This window comes from Heliangelus exortis, chromosome 2 (genome assembly GCF_036169615.1).
Source record: "Heliangelus exortis chromosome 2, bHelExo1.hap1, whole genome shotgun sequence".
In the NCBI taxonomy this organism is placed as follows: Eukaryota; Metazoa; Chordata; class Aves; order Apodiformes; family Trochilidae; genus Heliangelus; species Heliangelus exortis.
The window spans coordinates 8,684,658-8,706,038 of NC_092423.1; positions in this window are offsets into that span (position 1 = coordinate 8,684,658).

The window sequence follows — 21,381 nt, forward strand, 5'->3', positions numbered from 1 at the left end:
CCTAATTTTAAGATTCTTAATCATAAATTAAGGAAGTATGTAAATGCATGGACAGCTTTCCGAGCAACCCATATTCCTGTCCCTGCAGATACAGTGTCCAGCTGGAAATTTTGGAAACAAGTCTTAGAAGCAAGACCCTGGTAATGAGCCTGCCACAGGGTTCACACCCCACCAGACTATGGGGAAGGTGGTGGGTGGAGGCATCACCTGAATCTCTCTGGGCAGAATTGGGCATCTCCAACGTGTGGTTACAGCCATGAGCTCATCAGCATTGTGACAGTCATGGAAATGGAAAAATGCAGATTAAGAGCAGAGCTGATGTCTCAAAGGGGCTGGATTTGTGTCCATTTAGTTAAAGTTTCTAAGCAGATGTAAAGCAGAGAGACAGAGGGGTAGGAGAAAAAGAAACAGTAGAAAAAATGACAGTGCTCATGCAAGTTGAGTTTTGGTTGGTTTGGATTCAGCTTCAGGTTTGGGACAGCTTCTACTGAGCATGAAGGAAAAAAAAAAATCACAAACCTCTGTGTGATTTTTACTTTTGACCAGCACTTCAGGACACCATGGGCCATAGCTTTGTCATATTGCCTTGTACAGGTCCATGATGACTTCCCCAGCTGGCCTCCCAGGCAGCAGATGATGGAGATCCTGCCTTATCATCCAAAGCTTTGGGCTAGAGAAGGATGATGCTAAATACATCTACCAGGACTTTCTGTCCAGCCTCTGTTGGATGACAGGAGTGACAAAGGAGCCAGCATGCTGTCCCCAGCCTGCAGCTGTGCAGGAAAATGCAGCTTGTTGGGAGGTGACTGAGCCAAGTGATAGGGCTACACGTGTGTCCTTTCCAGGGACAAGGGACAGGGGAGCCGGAGGGGCTCATGTATGCCAGATTTTTAATAGTCTGGCGCAAAGCACTCCTGTGCAAGAGTTATAAAGACTCCAACCTTGAAGCATGAGAGTAGCTGAGAACAACCTTTACTTCTACTTGAAGTGTAAACAAAACTTTAAAACCTTTAAAAAAAGCAGCAGCAACCAAATCCAAGGTTGCTGGCCAATACATGGGATTTTAAAAGCTGAATTTCTGACTTGCTGTTTTTTTAAACCAAGGTTGAAACTCTTTCAGAGTTACTGTTTAGATTACAGTCATGCTCTGAAAGAGGATATATCTACATCTGTGTGCCAGCAATGAAAAATGTTGCTATTCACATCTCATTTGAGGTGCTAGAAAAAAGCAAGCACTGCCTGTAAATAAGATGCCTCAATAATTAATTGCCAGCACAGACAGCACAATGGAAAAGCCTCAAAAAACGTTATTGAAAATACAATTTCAAAGTAACAGTGCCTGAATAGCCTTTGAAAAAGCCTCCAAAAAGCAGACCCTGAGTTTTATAGGGAGGTAAAACACTACTAATCAAATTGTCCTTGGTTTCTGAATGGGTGATCTCAGCCTATCCCACCTTAGGTGGGGCAGTACATAGCCCAGAAATGAGCCACTGGCTGAGCAGTCCCTGGCTGGCAAAGAAAGAAACCAAGGATTCAAAATAGCAGGGATGAGTGAGCAGTGGCACAGTCACAGGGAACAGAGAAGAGGAGGGAGAAAGAAATTTAGTGAATGTTTGGGTGGATGGATGGATGGATGGATGTGGACCATGTCCATGGTCAGTGAGAAATGCCATCACAGAGAGAGAGCAGACACAGAGCAGCCACAGCATCCTCTACCCAGAGAAGTTTCATTCAAGAACAACAGGAAGAAAAGGACCACAGACATTATCTACACCCTCCTCTCAAAAAAATGCAAAGTATGAGGCATGTGCAGAAGACAAGAGTGGGTTACCACATGCTTGGCCTCACCAGAGGAAGATCTCTGCACTATGTCCCTCAGACCACACAGTCACAGACACATCACAAGATGTCAGGAGAGCAGACAGGTGAGAGAGGTGGCACAGGCATTAATGTACCTGGCAAGGCATGGTTACACACATGGCCATGCACAGGAATCTCCAAAAGCCAGATTACTTGAAAAGAGGCACAAAAAGGAAAGTTATGGGGTGGTCAATGCCTGTCAGTGTTTAAGAGGTATTTGGACAATGCTCTTAACAACAATGCCTGAACTTTTCATCAGGTCTGAAGGGGTCAGGCAGCTGGACCATTGTAGGTCACTTCCAACTGAAATACTCTCCTCTCCCCTCCACTTCCCTCTTTTTTAGGACAACCGAAAGCTCACTTTAAGATGTCATTAGCAAGCAGGGGTGGGATGACAGTGAAAGGTAGCAGGGAGGAGAAATCGTAAATAGAAAAGAAAGACAAAAATACACATCCAAGTGAAATTTATGACTCCTATATAAATGAAAGAAGAGGCAATGATGCATATTGAACTAATGAAATTATCCTGCAGATAGACTGCCAGCTAATGAAATTGCTTACTTAGCATACATTAACTGAGTTGCAACTGGCATTTCACTGCACTTGCATTAGCCAAAACTCTTCCCATCAGCAGTGAGATGAATGCCACAGGCGTAGAGCAAGCCAGCTTTATTTCACACTGCACCCACCACAAAGTGCAGCCAGAATCAGAGGTTTGCCAAGGCAGGAGGCAGGGCTGCAGGCAGGGCTGGAGCTCAGCTCCAAGCCAGCCCTGTGCAGGGACACAGCCCCCAGCCCATCACAGGGCTGCTGGCACAAACACCATCATGTGTAGCCCTCAGATGAAAGAACACTCTAGAGGCATGATATGGCAGGGGGGTGTCACATTTATAGTGTTTCAGTGGCTGCAGATCAGCCTGCTCTGATTGTGAACTGAGGAAAATGATCTTCTGATCTGGCAACCCTGCTCATGAGAGCTGGGGTGCAGAAGTCAAATCAAATTTATTCTGGTTCACAGGTAAACAAGCAGGATCATTTAGTGGCTGGAGATTCATTATTTAGCAATTTTGCTGAGGACAGTTAAGCTGTATCAGGATACAGCTCTCCACGACTGTATGTTCTAGGACAGCAGATCAACAGCACCTCTCTCTCTCAGCATATCCCTCCCTACACCCAGGGTGCCTTTCTTACCCTTAAAGTGTGATGGACTCCAGACAAAAATTTAATGTATTTCAGGTTTCAAACAGATGTAAATGTTTGGGCTTGATTCTGAGATTTATTTTTTTTTCCTGGAAGCACCAAAAGTCAAAAGTTGGCATCACCTACAGGGACCACCAAGTAGTTTGGGCTAGAAAAAGGATGTGGACAGGAGCCAATCACATTGGGAAGCCCAAGAATTCAATGATGAAACTGTTCTGTGGCCCTTTCAATATCAGAACCTGCCAGTGCACATCTGCTCTCCCCTGTCACCATGGTAAGGTTAAAAACAAATGTGCTGGGTGGCCACGTTTGTGTTTTCCCCTTTCTAGGGTATTTCAGTCTCTGTCATTCGGTGTATCCATGGCCACAATGAAACAACACCAGTCACATCCTGACACCATTCAGGTGGGCAGAAGAGCCCCTGTGGGGCCTCCAGAGAGCAATCTCCCTAATGGCAATTACTACTTTTTAGAAAAAGATTACAGGTTAATGGTAGAAAAGCACCTATGCAGGAACTGATGGAAAGCTTTTCCCCTGGTTTGCTTCAGTTCAGTTTTAAGGAGCCTTTGGGAGTAAAATGCTTAAGTTTAGCTGCAGATAAGTGCTGAATCACACCAACTGGTTTACTTGAAAGTGAACCTCATTATAGATTTTAGACACACATGGGACTGGGTAATTTCTTCTGAATTTTAGTCACATAATGAGCATGTTCCCTTATCAAATGATGTAAGTCAATATTTATAGCTTTAAAGTTTATCATTCTTTTTTTTTGAGGCATTTTTCTTCCATCTTTCACAGCTAAATTGCAAACAGCCAGAAAACTTGACTGGAAAGTTCTCCATCATGCCTTCTTGTCTGCCTACCTGCATTAGGATTCAAGGTAAAACATTCAGCACAGCAGAACACACACCAGAACAGGTCCCACGATGAGCCACAAGAAGAGACATCCCAGTACCTTTTACCTGTCTATATGCACTGCCAAAAAAAGTCCTTTAACTCCCAAGTGATTGCTACTGTGTTACCCAACCAATGCTGCATAGCCACCCCTAAATCTGCTGGGTTTTTCCTCGTGGGTGAAACAATCCCCATCCATAAAAGCCATGGAAGGCCTTTAGGACAAGAGTTGCAACACCAGCCTGAAAAGCCCAGGAGCCAAATCTCTGCTCCACTGATTAGCTGAAGCACACCATGACAAACAGCCTCCACTTCCCACAGATCAATGTTTCTCCAATCCCAGCCCTTCAAGGTCAGCTAAAGTTTTCAAAATGTACTTGATAAAAGTTGTGCAGCTTTAGCAAGCGGCCGCCTCTCTGGAGCCCTGGCTCATCTGAACAGCGTGCAGTAGCCTTCAGCCTGTCTTGATGTCTGATTCCCTGCTTGGATCCTATTATCATCACTCACTGGGGACACCAGGTATGTTTGAAGGAAGCCAAGTCTTCCAGCTTGTCAGCTCTGAAATATGTTGCCTGAGGCTGCCCAAGCTCTTATTATTCCTTATTCAGTATGTGGGCTAAGGCTACCTGCAGCTTTCACCCTCTCTGCTGCTCAGATGGATTTATCTTTTGACTGCTGCTGATTACAAAGAGGGGAGGGACATCTGCAACATTGGACACGTACAGGCTTTCCCATTATAAACATAATTCTATTCAGGACTGCAGTGCCTCAGAAGTGAGAAGTAGAGTTGTCCAGTGATACCTGGCACTAAAGGCAGCTCAGGCTTGCTGCTGATCTGCAACTGGCTCTGCCTCTCTAGTTCACCCCAGTTTGTTTATTTTTATTTTCTGTCATCCAGTTGTCCCTCCCTCCCTACCTCATGACTGCATGTCTAAGAAAGGAAGGATTGCTGTCATATGAAAGCATTGCCACCCACACTTTCACCCCCTGAGCCAGCTCACGTCCTCTGGATGGTAGGGCAGCAGGTCTGGGATTCTGCAGCCCTCTACCTGCATCTCTGTGACAAAGCCCTTCTGAGATGCACATCACCTCGCACCAGCACCCGACACCACAGCACCTGGAACATATGCAAGCACAGCAGGATGCCACTGCACATGGACGTGTCAAGACTTCAGAGCACAAGCTGATGTGCAGCCAACAGCAGGGCCAGGAGAGGTGGGGGCAAGGTGTCTCCAACAGGCAGTCCTGCCAGCAACCTCCTTCAGAGCCACTGGCTTTGGCCACTCCAGAAGGAAGAGTGAGATGGACCTTGGCAGGGACCTGGGCTGCCACACCTGACCTGAAGAGAGGAGCCATGCAGGTCAGAGCCACAGGTGGTCATTGGACTCTGGAAATGGACACTTGGTGGCAGTAAAGCCAGGAAGGAGGAGGTGCCTTATCCAGGCAAGCTGTGCCCTGAGCACCAGCCCTGGGAGCACATCTGATGTGTCACATCCAGGTGGATGCCATTGCTGCATCCAGGCACCACACTGCAGGGACATGTGGGTCATGTCACCAACTCCAGCCTTGGCATGGGCTCAAGGAGAAGCAGCATTTGGACACCTGAGGTCCAGGATACCTTGCCTGGACACAATTCACCACTTGGCCCAGGCTTCCCTGGACTGTCTCTGCAGAAGAAGGGTACAACCAGATGAAATCAGTTTATTCTACAGCTTGAGTGAACTCAGACCCTCAAGCTAAAGTGAAAGAGGTTCTCATGAACACATAGGGGACAAAAGCCAGGCCAGAGCCAGGGAGGCTCTGAGTTGCTTTAAGGATGGTCCTAGGAGTGGTGCACCAGAATGGGGGCACCTTCTGTAAAGAGGGTAGAGAGTGTGGTCACTGAGGAGACTGAGCAGGCCCAGGGAGATGGTACAAGGATGTCACCACCCTGTGACACAGGGTCAGTGGTGTGGGAGGCTACTCCTGCAGCAGGAGCTGCCAGGAGGTCACTTCATGCCAGACTGTAGGAGGAAAGCTGCATTTCCCTACAGGGTTCCTCCTTGCACACCGCAGCTGGGAAACACGTCTTGTATAAAGTCCTAGCAAAAGCTTTACAGTCAGTGACTGTTTCCCTTACAGTTGCTTTTAAACCACATCCAAGTCTTTCCCCGGCTTTGCTGAGCGCTCAGCCATCGCTCCATCTAGTGGAAGTCTGCTGCAAAGAGTCACCTCGGGGAGCATAGGAGCCCTGCGAGACCAGAGCTGGGACACACGAGGGATGTGACACAGAGAAGGCTCCAGACCAACAGGCAGCCTTCACCTTGCTGCTGGGGCCAAAGGATGCAGGCAGCCAAGCTCCGACTTTTGTTTCTGCTGCAACACCCGGAGATGCTCTGGGCAGGGGGGGAGGATGCTCATGAGAGCTGGCAAAAGCAAAGCAGGAATTAAGATTTTACCAATCTCACAGCTCTAATTGCCTAATTCAAAACCACCAGACTTGCAGAGAAGGTGCTGATGGTCTGTCTAGGTGTAGGAAAACTGCAAACTATGCCCTCTTTGAGTTCAGTCTGAGAGAAAAATTCTCCACCTTCCAAGAGCATGCAGTGAGTAGTCACTGCCCGTTCCTTCCCTCTCCTCCCATTTTGGGGATGCATCTCCCTATGAAATTTAGCCCCTAATTTGTAAATTTTCCTTTTATTTATGTTAAAAATACATAAAAAACATATATTTAGATCGGAAAGTCTTTAAGCCCAGGGTAAAACCAGGGTATTTGCAACTCACTGGCTGCCCTATAACTTCCCCCACCTCCAAACAAACAGGTTAAAGACCACTTCAGCCACAGAGTCAGAAAATTTGTCTATTCCTCTAAAAATAAAAATAATAAAAAAAAAGAAGTGGAAGAAATCACATGAGAAGTAGAAGAAAACCATGATGTGGGGTTACTCACATTTTTAGCTAAGAAAAGTTTATGCAATCATTTCTTAAAGGTGCATGTGCTGATGTTCTTGTCTGTTGTCCTCCCTTTGCAGCTCAGTCAGCTCCCTGGCCCGTTGCTCAGCATTAGCAGAGACAACAGCTGAAAGGCTAAACATTTACTCAACATCCATGAAGTTACACATGAGAGAGTCCCTGGAAGCAGCTGATGTTCTCTCTGCTGTTCTAGAAGCTTTCTTTCTTGTAGAGTGAGCAGAGAGGTGAGATTAGCTTTTGCCTGGTTGAATAACATCACTCTAGATTTAAATGGAAAGGAAAAAGTTAAACAAGTAAATTAGAGTCATAGATACAATTTCATACTGGTGCAGGACTGAGACTGATGGTTTGGTTGATAAACCCCCTTCTCCCCATATCCCAGGCCTCACACAGGGCCCCATCACTGGGTAAAGCTCAGGCTTAGCATAAAAAAATCCAAATTCTCCAACACAGCTCATGTGGTACCCAGAATCCTGGCTTGGAGGTTGTTTTGAAAGAGGTTTCTAACCTGTGGATGTTGCTGTGCTGTTGGAGAGGTACATGAAGACAGCAGAAGTAACTCAACCTGTCATGGCAGTGATGCCATTGGGAGCCCTGTGCCACTGCTGGGAAAACTTGTAGAGTGACACAGGCACAGAAGTCTCAGCTGAGGTTTGAGGAGGGGTTGTGCAGCAGGGTATGGGGCTAGGCTGGAATCCCCCAGCTTGTGCTCTAAACTCAGGTCCTCAAAGGCAGCAGCTCTGCAGCTCTCGGAAGGCAGCTCAGGCTTCTCAACAGAGGGCTCAGCATTTCAGCTGGAACTCTCTTCCAAAACAGTTTCTTCTCTGAGTGCTGCCCCTGCAAAACTGTAAATGGAAACAGCATCAATTGGTGGAAGCACCAGTAATTTTTTTTTTCTTGTTGCAGCCTTAAAAGAGGCCTGTACTTTTGTGTTTCCTGGTAAGAAATGCCTCCCACTGTCTAAGTGTCCTTGGGGTAAGCAAACCTCAGACGAGGAGCTCTTTCTTCCGAGACAAGACGGGCAGAGGAGGGCACTCTGGCATGCAGGTAACAGTACCACCCCTTCAGCCCTCCCTTGGAAAGGGATTCCCTGGAAATAAACCCCTGGAAGCTGCGGCAGCTGGTACAGGATAGGAAAAATAATCTCCCTCATTCTCAGAAAAGAGAAACCCAAGGGGAACTGCCCTGAGCGGAGCGGGCGGCAGGTGGCAGCAGAGGCCGCGCAGCAGCGCGGATTCCCGGCAGCGCCCCCGGCCCCGCACCGCTCCCGGGCCCCGCGGAGCTTTTCCCGCGAAAACCTTTGCAGCCTTATCGGAGGGGTCACCAGGGTAGCCACCGACTCCAGAGGGCAGCTAACAGCTGGAGAGGCCCTTCTCACTGAGCTTTTTTTTACTTATTGCTTTTTTTTGGGGTTTTTTGTTTTTTTGTTTTTTGCTTTTTCTTCCTTGTTTTGTTTTTTTAAATTTTTTCCTTTTTTCTTTTCTTTATGCTTTCTTTTTTCTTTTTTCTTCCTTTTCTTTTTTCTTTTTTCTTCCTTTCCTCTTTTCTTTTTCTTCTTTTTTCTTTTTTCTTTCCTTTTTTCCTTTTTCTTTCTTCTCTTTTTTCTTTTTTTCTTTTTCTTTCTTCTTTTTTTCTTTTTTTTTTTTTTTTCTTTTTTTTTTCTTCTTTTTTCTTTTTTTTCCTAAAAGTCCCTTTTCTAGAACCAGCAATGTGCAGTAGTTTACTCTGGATGCACACCCAGAGCTCCGTGCTGCTCCCTGGCAGCGATCCTAGAAGGGGCAAATATTTTGGACATGGACTGTGAGAGCTGGGAGCAAGGAGAAGGGACACAGGCAAGTTCCTTGCTGCAACAAATCCCAGTTTAAAGCTTCCCAGCAATGAAATACATTCTGCTTTTTCACCTCTTTCTTTTTACGGAATACAGGGTTATACAGTGATGGTTCCTTGCTGCAGTGTCCCCTGGCACCTTTGCAGTGGAGGTCTTAGCCTTACTTACCTAAAGACACTTATTTTTTTCTAGCCCAGGATCATCAGAACTTTGAGAGCCTGGAGGTCCAAGAATCTGGTTTGAAGTATGAGCTCTGTGCATGATTTTCTGTCTTTACTGCACAGCATTGTGGTTTTGAGACCTAAGGTCTGAAGAAACTCCACCATTTCCTATTTCTGTGGCTCTTTCAATTTCCTATCATAAGATAAAAAATGATAAGAAACCCATCTCGGTCAAGGTGAGGATAAAAGAAGAGATTTTTTGCAGGTATTTTTTGATCTAAGCTCTAAATGCAGTGGCTGATCCATGGAAATCCAGGTATCTCCTCCAGTGGCATTTTCATGAAGATGACCACAGACCTTAATGATGCACTGAAAAACACTTAACTTTTTACATCTTTTAATGTTACCTTTCTTCCCAAGAAGCAACTTTGAACAACATTTTGAAGACACTGCTCAACCCAGCTCTGTTTGTCTCTTCAGTGCCAATTTTCCTTTCCTCTTGAGCTGTTGCCTGAAGGAGGGAGATGTTGGAAATGGTGCTTTTGATGTTTTCTGATGTTTCTGATCAGAAAAGCAGACAAAGGAAAAACTTCACGGCCCAAAATCTACCCAGACACCTATCTCTGGCTTTCTGCCTGCTGAGCCTACCCTGGATGGTGCTTCCTTTCTCCCTGTCTGGATGAAAGCAGATATTTATGGAGCTGGCAACCATTGTGGCCCCAGGTTGCCTCCAGATGCCCAGGGTGCTCTCTGTGGTTCCCAGGACAAGAGCATCCACACCATGCAGAACAAGGCATCTCCTCAGGACTCACCACTTTGGGATAAAATAATGCTAAAAGACCAGCTTAGATAAAGCATCATTTATAGGGAGAAGCAACAGATTAAAAATGAGCGGTCACACCCAAGTCTGAACTCCAACAGCCTTTCACCTGACAACTCATATTGCTAAATCCACACCTAGAAATCCTAAACCCGCAAAAGAGAGCTCTGAAGAAGGGAGGAGGAGCCTGGTATCGTGGCAAATAGGCCAGGGGCCCCAGGCAGGCAATCCCCTCCTTCTGCTGTTTCTACAGAGGAGCTGGATTTCACCCTCCTGATTTATTCCCACAATCAGTAGCCTTGAAGATCTCACACTGGGATGATAAGATTTCTCCTTCAAAGCCCTCATCCTTGGGTTTTTGAGCACTGTTTCAGCACCACGAGTCATTTTAAGCCACTTCAGGAAGGTTATAATAATTAATAACTACGATTTCCATGAGTGAAAAAGAAATGACAAGAATTCTCTCTAGAGAAACTTTTCTACCCTGAAGACCAGAAAAACTGATTCCTGTCTTTTGGCAAGCAAGATCAGAAGGATAATCTCTGAATTTTAATGCATGCTTCAGCATGTGATTAAGCCCATGTGAGAAGATGGCAGTGGTGTTGCTGCCTATATGGACAATTGATGTGGGCAGGGGAAGGAGGGGACAGACAAAGGTTACAGCAAAATCCAGGGATATCCTGTCCAAAACCTCCTTGGCTCTCAGTGCTCATGGAAGCAGCATTGACTGAGCTTGGCTTTGGGTTACTGCAACAACACATGGCTGGTGCCATCCCACCCCAGCACTGCTGCTGTAGCCCCCCTGACATGATCTTTGGTGGTGATTTATGAGTGGAGAAGGAGCTGCCAAGAGCTGCCAGTGAGCTGTCATCTCTGTTGCACTTTCCTGTCTATAGTCATTGTTTTCTTGAAAACATAGAAATTGAGGGGTCAGGATAACCAGCCTAGTGTAAATCCTCCCCACCCCAGACACATGCTCTCATGTTATCTTTACTCCCTCACCTTTAAAAGCTGATCTGATTAACTGGACTTTAAAACCACAGGTGGCTACCAGGGAGGTGCTGGTGCCTGGGAGGGAGTCTCAGCTGGATGCAGGTCAAGGCAAGGTGATTTGTGGAGTTATCCTTCAGTAAAATAAATAAAGAGTAAAACATGGCAGATGAGCTGTTCTGCAGGAGTGCAGCAGGTGCCCAGCCTGGGCAGCTTTTGACTGTGTGAGAGGCTGCAAAGGGTCAGCAATAAATGTCATCAGGGCTCAAACAGATGGGAGCAATGATTGGTCCCTGGGACCACCTGAAGGTAGGATAAAGGCAAAGAAAAGTGATCTGGTAAACAGGAATTATTTTCTGTGGTACTCTGATACCACACTTACTTGCAACTTTCAGCTCATTCCACTTTTATTGAAGCTAAAACAGGAGAAAAAGTACTTCAGTGGCTTCATTAAATCACTGCCAAGAATATTAAGAGCAGAGCTGTGTTATGTGGGTATCTATACCTACTTTTCCTGGAGGTATTTTCTAGAGCAAAGGGAATCCCATGGATCCTCCTCACCTCCTACCCCACACCTGTGGTGTGCACACATGGTGTTCCCTGGTTCTATCTGCTCCTCTAATGGAGGGACTGAATATCATACTGAAAAAGGAACATCACATAAATGCAGTACATATTCATAGGCTGCTTATTAAATGGTGAGGAGAGCCTTTTCACAGCATCCTACACAGACACACACATCTGCAATTATCTTTTTAAATTTTAAATCAAAGCAAATTTGCAACTTAGCGCTGAGCAGTAAACATGATTTGATTAGGCATTTCATACCCAGGATACAACAGCATTTTTTTGGAAGAACTCAACTGGGATCATGAGTCTGGCTTTCTCTGTGTTATGAAGAGCTTGCCCTCAGCAATGGAAAGCAGCACACAGGGTCAGATTTTCAGAGCTTCCCCTTCAGTCTGAAACACTGAGTAGATATTGATTGCAAGAGCTGGCATCTCTGCAGCCCACTGCACCTTGGGTGACACTTTCATTTTCAACTAAAACTCCAGCTCCTGGTGTTACCAAGTACAATGTACTGTGTCTGGGTCTGGACAGTCCCCAGTATCAGTACAGGCCGGGGAATGAATGGATGGAGAGCAGCCCTGCAGAGAAGGACTTGGGGACAGTGGTGGATGTAAAGATGGACATGTGCCAGCAGTGTGCACTTGCAGCTCAGAAAGCCAACTGTATCCTGGGCTGCATCACAAGAAGTGTGACCAGCACATCAAAGCAGGTGATTCTCCCTCTCTACTCCACTCTTGTGAGGCCCCACCTGGAGTACTGCATCCAGCTCTGGAGTCCTCAGCACAAGAAAAACTTGGAGCTGTTAGAGCAGGTCCAGAGGAGGGCCATGAAAATGATCACAGGGCTGGAAAACTTCTCCTGTGAAGAGGTGAATAAATTTTTTACTGGGAGGGTGATGAGATATTGGAACAGGTTGCTCAGAGGAGTTGTGGCACTAAGGCTGGGTTGGATGGGAGGTGTCCCTTCCCATGCCAGGGACTTGGAATCAGATCTTTAAAAGTCCCTGCCAACTCAAACAATTCTATGATTCAAAGAATAACACACTCTCCTGAATTACCTAATTCCCTATTTAAAAGCATGTTTCTAACCCTGTGGCTTAAAGTTTAAGCATCCCAAAATTAGATGGCAAATACGTGTTCTAAATGTCACAAATCTCAAATCTGCCACTGGATCCTGAGGCCTGTGGGGTGACAATACTGAGTGCTGGTGTTCACATCATACATAATTTGTGGTGGTTCTTGCACGGACAACTTCTTCTCCATGGTGCTGCCACAACAGAGAGGGCAGGAGAGCCCAGAGGAACTTTACAATGACTTTGTCCATCACTAAGGTCAGGGCTCTGTCCTCAGGAGCTATATGGCAGGGGAACTCAATGTGGTTTCGGGAGACTGAGCACACAAATGTCTCAGCAGTCCCTTAGAGGGATGCAGCACTAGGTAAATGTTTAATGCTTGTTAGCATTAAATAGATTCTTCTAGGTGGAACATTTGTTTTCAACAAATATTGCACACTTAAAGTTGTTGTGATGGTGGATATATAAACAATAAATCTCTCAGCTAATAAACCTGTCTGTTAGGGGATTTCTTCTCACCAGCTTTCCATGTACTCTAAATATGAACATCAGGAACAGAGTGTTCTGCCAGGCTGCAGAGCTCAAGAAATCAACAAACAGTATAAACAAGCATTAACAGGCTCATTACAGCTGTGCCAGAGCAAGACTCCACTACCAGATTGGTGTCTCTAAGCACTTTTTCCATTATGTCCTAAAGATAAAAACTCTTGGAGTCAGTGCTGCCTTTAAAGCTGAGGGTTTGGTCATTCTTCTGCTTGAGCAACACCAAGTCAAAGATGAAAGAGCACAGCTGGTCAAGGTGGTGTGTGGGTGACAGGTTGCAGACAGACATGCCATGATTTCCTTTCTCTTTCCAGAAGGGAGCATCCCATTGGAACACCAATTATTCTCTTTTTTTTAAAAGTCACAGGACCCAGAAAAACTGCAGACAGTTTCACTCAGCAAGCAGCACAACAACGTGCCTGTAACAGGTACTCTGTGACACTGTCTTGCCTCTGTTGTCACCTGCTGCCTGTTTTTAAAAGGGCCTGGCAGGAACTATTTGTGTAGGAGGAACAGCATGCTGAGGAGCTGCAAGTCATAATTCCACTGTAAAACCTCTGGCATGTGTGTTAACTGGAAGCTCATCACTGAAAGAGGCTGAAGCTACAGGTGACAGATGACAGAACTTCTTACACACCAGGAACGTGTTCTGACCCACTGCCTGGAAGAGGAGGACAGGTGAGAAACACTCAGCAAGGACTGGAGGAATAGCACACAGCAACAGATCACAGTACAAAGGCTGTTGGTATTTCCATCTGTGCAGACACATTGACCCACACTGTCACACAGAGTCACCATCAGATCAAAACAAGTTCCACATTCTGTGTGGATTGTGGGCAGAAGACACCTGTCAGGGATAATTATCCCTTTTTCATGCTGCTGAGTTATTATTATGAGTTTTCAGCCAGGATGAAGTTGGGATTCCTTGCAAAGCACAGACTTGCAGAGCAAGCAGAGGGCTGGCTTTGCATGTTTGCAGACACAAAACACCCATTTTGGAAGAAAATTGTCACAGTAGGTAACACTAATGGGGAGGGTTGAGCAGAGTTGGAGGTTGGGTGGGACTAAATGTCTGTGGTTCTGTCTGTGTCGGTTTTTGGTTGGCTGTCCAGGTGGTGCTGGGTTACATTCAGCCCCAGTGCTCTTGGTGTTGGTTTAAGCTTGTTGATAATCACACCAGGGGTCAGTACAGCTACTTCCATGCCTCTGTATAACAAGTGTTTTCATTCCCTGGGGACTGAAGTTACCTGGACTTTCTTCACTTCACTCAACAACTAAAGGGCAAAACCCATGGAGAGCAATTCAGTCTTTGCTGACAAATTGCATCCTCTTCTAATGACACAAAGGGGTATAATGCTTCCCTAAGAATCCAGGGAGCTTTATCACCATGGCAAAGCAGAACAGCTCATCTGCAGGAAGAAGCAAAACAAAACAGCACAAAGTGCAGCAGCTCCTTAAATCTCCTTTGTAATTACTGAACTTGCTAAGCAGAGCCCAGTAAGATGTTTTTTCCACTATGAAATATAACCTAGTGCAAGCTGGGCTTTGGGAAAGGTAAGTTTTTCAGAGGGGAAGAAACGGAATTAAGTTCTTTGAAAGTAGAAAAAGACATCAGTTTATGCCCTTAAATTTTCCATACTGTGGTTTTTAAGTTTATAAGATGGTGCTATCAAAGCTGTCATTTTTCTTATAGTCCTCTGGACACACTTCTCCTTGTACTTCTGCCCCTCTTTTTTCTTAGCCCCTGAATGGAGAAGATGCTTAATATGGAAACTTCCCTCAGCCCTGGCTAGCACAGCTGCTTGCAAGTGAAGGTTAAACAATTAATAACATCCACCAGAACACCTAAATAAATGACTGTATTAGCCTGAAGGATTGATGATGCTGTCTGAGCAGTTTCATTAGAAGTGCTACAAGAAGTGGCTGGAAGTCAGCAGTTACATCCAGCATGCTGCATGAGAAAAAATACAGCCTTGGAAAGTTTCTATTCCTTATTTATCAGTGTGGATAAACTGCAAGACTTCTGCATCACTTCAGCAGTTACCAAGCAGTGCTGCTGCTAAACTGGACATGCAAATTCCCATTTCAGTTTCACCACATTGAGTAGGTTTCAGTACAGTAGTATAAAATGTTTTGTTTCTGCTTTGTTTTCTCCATTAGTTTGTTCCAATTATTTTATTTGTTGATAAATAATTCATTTTGCCTTCCTAGACAAAAAGTACCAATCCACTTTCTTTAAAATTGGCAGTTTCTTGCAAAATACTTAAATTTAAATCAAATAATTTGCAAATCTGTCAGCTCCCAGAGGCTTCTACTCTTACAAAATCACACACACACCTTTTTATTTTGGGGGGGAGGCAGGGTACATTTTTCTTCATTGCTCAAAGGCACTAGCATGGATTTCTACTCTTATTTGGTGCTATCCCTGCAAGCACTGTCATACTATGCTTCCATGGGATGCTCAGCTGTTCCAGCTTCAGGCTGACACCCAGTGACTCAGTTCTCCAGAGCCATTCCACATGTATCACCACATCTCTTGCCTTCCCTTGTTCTCACTGATCCAACTATTGAGCTCAATTTAACCCCTTTCTTGGTTCTGAGATAAAATCCCTTGCTCTCATCATGGTTTTATAATGGCTTTGTAAATAGTTTATCATTTAAAATGACCTGCAGAGAGAAGCACAGCATCTCCAGCCCCTGGGCAGGTCTTGTTCTCTTGCCATCCTATTGCTCACAAGTGACTGATGCTCCTGGGGTTCCCACAGCTCAAGTTCCCTGATGAAGGTGAGCAAGTCTGTTGGGAGGGATGATGCCTTTCATTTAATCATATGATATCACCAGATAAAACAGAGGAGTTTTCAATCACAAAAACTTTTCTCCAGGTGAGCACATGATCCAGAGCTTGGCCACTTTGATCATCTATATCAGCTATCCTAGAAAGAGATATTTGCCCTCCTTGTAAAGCCTTATCTATTATTTTGGGGTCATCACAGCCTTTAATGGTGCTTCCAAGGGTTTGATAATATTGCCATTGCACAAGCAATGCAAATGAATGGACATCTGATGGAGTTTGCATTTGATCAATGTGCATTTCATGTATTTCACTACCTTACAGCAAAACAAATCCAAGCAGTTTACAAATGTTTTCTTCTGGTGAACTTCTGGCTCCAAGATCAAGATAGATACTTCTTTTAATATCTGGACTTTATTGTATTTTCTATTCCACGGAAGCTGAAATGCAGTTTGCAATAAAAAACTTCTTGGTATGGCAGGAGAGGAAATGAAGCCATAGATCAGTCACTGCTGATTGAGAGGGAAAGGGTCACATTAGGACACCTTGGGATGTTCATTGCAAAGGAACTCTGGGGAACTTCCTAGTGAGCAAACTGCTTTATTTCCTCTCCAGAGTGGTGCTATGACCCCACTCTCATGCAAGGAATAAGCAACTCAAAGAGCACAGAGGGAAATGAGAGCTGCTGCTCATGCTGCAGACAGCATCTTAGAGGGCTTAGAGGCTGAGGACACAAAATATATTACTTTTAATACCCTCAGTATTGTTTTCAATATCCTGAATGTATTACACACTGTGCTCTGCTCTCTGTCAGAAAGATGGTGGGGTTTGGGAGGCCAGGTAAAGCAGTCTTCAGCCAACAAGAGCTGGTGAGGCTGGGAAGTTGATTACATCCCCATCCCTCCTTTCTCTGAACAGAGAGGGGAAAGAGCCAGAGGGAAAGCAGCAGGAAGCAAGCAGGTAAGAAGCACAAGTTGAAAACCACACTGCATGAAAGGCAAAGATCCCAGTGTAGCCAAGGAAGTGGAAATCTCATTGTCATTCAGTCCAGGCAGAGTCAGAAAAGGGAAAGATGGATTTGCTGTGTTTGAAACTCTGTTAAAGAAGTGAGTTAAATATGCCCCAGACCACAGCTCCTCCAAGTTCTCCCCTTAAGTGATGTCAGGTGGAACTGTCAAGCCTCCTAGCTAGAGGATGCTAGAAGAGTAGGGCTGTGTTTTGGTTCTTCTCTTTTCTTCTTGGTGCACTTCAGTCATGGCTGTAGGGTCCCTCCTGCAGCCTCCCCTCCAGCTGGGCTTAGTGCCCATGCACTCACATGTAGGACTTTCAGAGCTAAAGCAACATTCAGGTTTGAGCTCTGGAGTGAGTTACCACAGCAGTGCTCTAGGGATGCCCTTTACTCATGTGACAGAGCAGAACTTCACTGCAGGCAAACCAAAGCTGGTTTACTTCATTTCCCAGTGCCTTGGAGCACAGACACCAACTGGAACCTCAGCCCAGCCAGCACACTAAATCCTGACCCACCAATTCAGATCTCTCTCAACCTGGGCTACTGGTTCCAGTCTGTCTCTTTCCAAGCAGGGCTAAAAACCACCACCGGAACAAGAAAAATCAAACTCTTCTCTCCCTTTATTTCTCCTTTGAAAATATTTTATATATGGCTTTAATAGACCATAGAGAAATCTGGGGTTTGAAATATTCATGTATTTTCCTTCAGATTGTTCCTCCTGGGAAGGAGGAGCCTTTGCCTGCTCCCTGGCCTGGTGTATCACTGAGGTCCCCTCTCTTTCTCTGCTCCAGCCTGGCCTCAGGAAGGGTGATGGGCTGCAGTTCCTTTGGGCCCCATTGGTTAACCCTGACTATCCAAATGTAGCTGAAACACCCATCTTCTCTGACAAAGCCATTTCTCTATCTTCTCTCACAAAGTCTCTTTCTACAGCAGGCAGGGATTGTAGGACAGAGTTGCTGTCTATAAAAAGCTGCAAGTTTATCAGATTTAAATGTCACATTCCAAAAGTCCCAATTCCTCTCTGGAAACAGTAAGGTGGTATCATTGCTTAGCAAGTTATTTTTGTTATCCAGAAAAAGAGAAAGGACTGTGCAATTTCCCACAAGAAAAACCCACAACTCAAGACCCTGAGTTGAATGAAATGAAGTGAGGATCAGACTTTTAAAGTCAGAGAGAGCAGGGAGGGAAACTTCTATTTCATGTCCATTCTCTTTTGATGAAACTGCCTCACAGAGGTGTTTCAGCTGACATGCTAACAAAAGTTGACCAGCTTAAAATAGGGTGGTTTGGGTTTTGGTTTTCTTTTTGGCACAGCTTGCTATGACTCAACATCCTAGGCAAGCCCTCTCAAAGATGTGTCCAATCTGTCTGATCTGAGGTACCCTGTGACTACCATGCTTTCTCCCTGGCAGACACAGCTTGGTCTCCCTCTGAATAAATGCTTGAGAATCAATTCAATGCACCACATTGAGAAGGGTGGGGATATTTCTGCAAGCATCACTCTTTCTTCACAACTGTCTGCATATACCTGTAGGTTAAAACTCCCTTGGCAGAGCCCCAAGCATCTCCAGAGGACTCAGTTGCTCTTGTCTTCCTCTAGGGAAAGCTTCTACATCCCAGAGGAAGATTTTGAAGCATGTCTTTCTCTCAAGAGGGGTCTGTTGCATTTCAGAGACACTGGCTTGTTTTTTTTCAAGAAAAGAAAGGCACTTTGCTAACACACCTGCCTGTCTCTAGCATAACCTGGTTCAAACTGGAGATACAAAGGTCATATTCCCTCTTCTGAACAGCCTGGATGGGCAGCAAGCTCATGGTTAGGACACTGAAAGTTTCATCATAAGCATTAGAATGAAAATAGTTTGGTAGGTGTCAGAAACACTAGTCCAGGGCTGTTACATGCCACAGCACTAGCCAGGATCAGAGATGTTTGGGAACTAACTTCTTGTAACAACTAGAAGTAGTTCTTCTTAAACACTCTTAAACACTCTGCTTAGAAGCAGAGATTCTAATGATTTAAGACAGCAACAAGAGCCTGTAGCCTCCAATGCTTCCTGCTGAATTCATTCTGGAATGGAATGGAGTAATTTTGGAGATGGCCTCTCACAATCTCACAGCCCCACAGGTAAAACAAAATACATGATGTACGACTTATACACCTGAAATACAACTTTTTAATTTTTAATGACGATTTCATAAAAACTCCAGGAAAAGTTACCTCTATGAAACCCTGGAGTTTTCTGTAAAGGTTTGTTGTCTGAGGGGTCAGGCTGTGAGCCTCTTTCCTTGTTTCATTTGAGTGCATTCTTTCCTTAGCTCCACTGCTTTGGAATTTTATTCTTGCTACAAGCCATGTAGAACAGGCACAAGGGGAAAGGGATGGGCTCTGAGTGGCTGTCAAAAACTTTGAATATATCTAACCTGGGTTTTACTCCCTGCTTCCACTCCCAGTGCCAAATTTCATTTCCATCCACAGAAAGGGTAGTTCCTACCTAACACACACTGCTCTACAGAAGCTTCTAGTACCCTGCAAAGCATCACCACATATATATGTAAAATATAAACATCATCAGAGCTGTCTTTTTTTGCCTTGAGGTAGGGCAAACTTGCTGTACTGAGTTTAGAAGATGCATGATGAATTTTTAACAGTAGAGCTGAGTAAAGATTAAAGTTGCACAACCTTCCTAAACACATCTGTTCTGATGCTTATCTGCTTCAGTCAGATGTTTTACACATCGTGAAGGGTGCAGTTACTTTTTATTCAGGAGGAGCTCAAGTTGCAACCAGCAAGAGAGGTGAAAGGCAGTAGGAAAAGGTCCTGTAAATGCATCAGTGGCAGAAAGGTAAAGAAAAAAAATCTCACTGCCATGAATATCTACCAGGAAAGCAGAGAGAAGACAAAAGCCTGGAGGTGCCTGCAGATGAAATTAAGAGTCAATAGCCACTTGTGAAACAAAAGACAAACTGATTATATATGAGAATTGTTTATTACTTTGAGGGTAGCAAAATAAGAAACAGGATTCCCACAAAGGTTGTGGTATCTCTGTCCTTTGAGATACCAAAAACTTAACTGGAGCTCCAGAGGTCTCTTCCAGCTGCACTTCTACAATTCTGTTCTGCAATTCTACTTTACAGCTCATGACAAAGAAAGCTGCAGGGTAGTGAGTGGAGACCATTCCTCCCTGACTTCCAGCAGATCCCTAACTGATGGACTGCTGCTGCTGCTACAGACATGTTCTTCATTTCTCTTTAAATAACTTCCGTATCAGCAGATTTTCTACAAAGAATGCAAGCTTTTATTATGGACCTAATGCTTCTGCAAGCAACTAAACAGCAACATGAAAGGTATTAATTTTTCCCCCTCCAAGTACAGGAGACAGGATGAAATAAACAGTGAAGTATAATAATGTTTCCACTAAAGGAAAAGCATGTTCATAACAGCTATCTAATATCAGCAGATTTCATCAAATCCCTTTCTCTATCCCTAATCACATGCACAATAACATCTGTGCAAGCCAGTTGGCTCTGGACAGCTCCTGTGGTTCTTGAAAGACTATTTCTTGGCAGGTTCTGTTTTTTACTCTAATTGAAAGGTTAATCAAATCAGTCATACTTGTATGTTGGCTAAATAAACACACTGTCTCCACTGATGATGAACCAGATGCATTAACACTCACATTTCCCACAGGGTTCATTTGTTCCATGATTGCATTTGGTTTTCTTCAAGCTTCTCTATGCAGTATCTGACAGGAGTTTGGAGAGTTTTCATCAGGAAATTTACCTTTCAGATTCTGTTGCATTTACCTGTCTCTTAACTCCAGTAGTCTTTGGCAAAGGTGTTCTACATCCTCAACACTGTTCAGCTATGGAAAACGTGGAAGTTAAATCCTCAAAAAGATGAAACCTCTTACTGAACCTTCTGTCAAGTCTGGCAGCTTGATGCTGATGAGGCAGAGCCCACCAGCATGCAAACCTGGTTCCTTCTCTGCCTATGTTCCACTCTATGGAAGCTGTTTTAGATCTTGTTAAGCTTTTGGAATCATGTGAATTATGTCCTGTGTCTGATTTTGTGCACATTTGAACAGCATCTGCTAGTAACATTTTTTTTAAAGCAGTGTTTCCATCTGAGATGGCAGCTCATCTTTTGCATGGCATACAGAAGATACACTGCATACACAACAGGAAGAAAGGATTTATTCAAGTTCAGAAATTCTGTGTATCACAACATTTTCAGAAGTCCAAAAGCTACAACATGCTGGTATTTGTTTTAACAGGAAAGGCACACAAGAATTTTCTGCAACCTGGTAACTACTGTAATGAAGAAAGTCTCAAACCATACAGAGATTAACACAAATTTAATTTCAATATTACACAGTCTGAAGTGTAACTGGAGCTTTTTCATTTAAAAAATAGTATTTATTCAATACATTACTGAAGTTCTTTAAGTTGGGATTAATCTCACCTGTTTTCTGTCTTGTAAAAGACATTTTTAACTAAACTAGTTTGCTAAGATGTTGAGAGATACACTCTCTGCAGGGGTCTTCAACTAAGGCCCTGTCCAGAGATAATCTCTCCCTCCAATTACAGTAAAGGGAGACCAGACTTGCCAAGTCTATGTCTGAACAATTTAAGTCATTTGCACAGCAACACATCAGGCAACAATCAGCTCCCACTGCTGTACCTCCTGTTTAAGT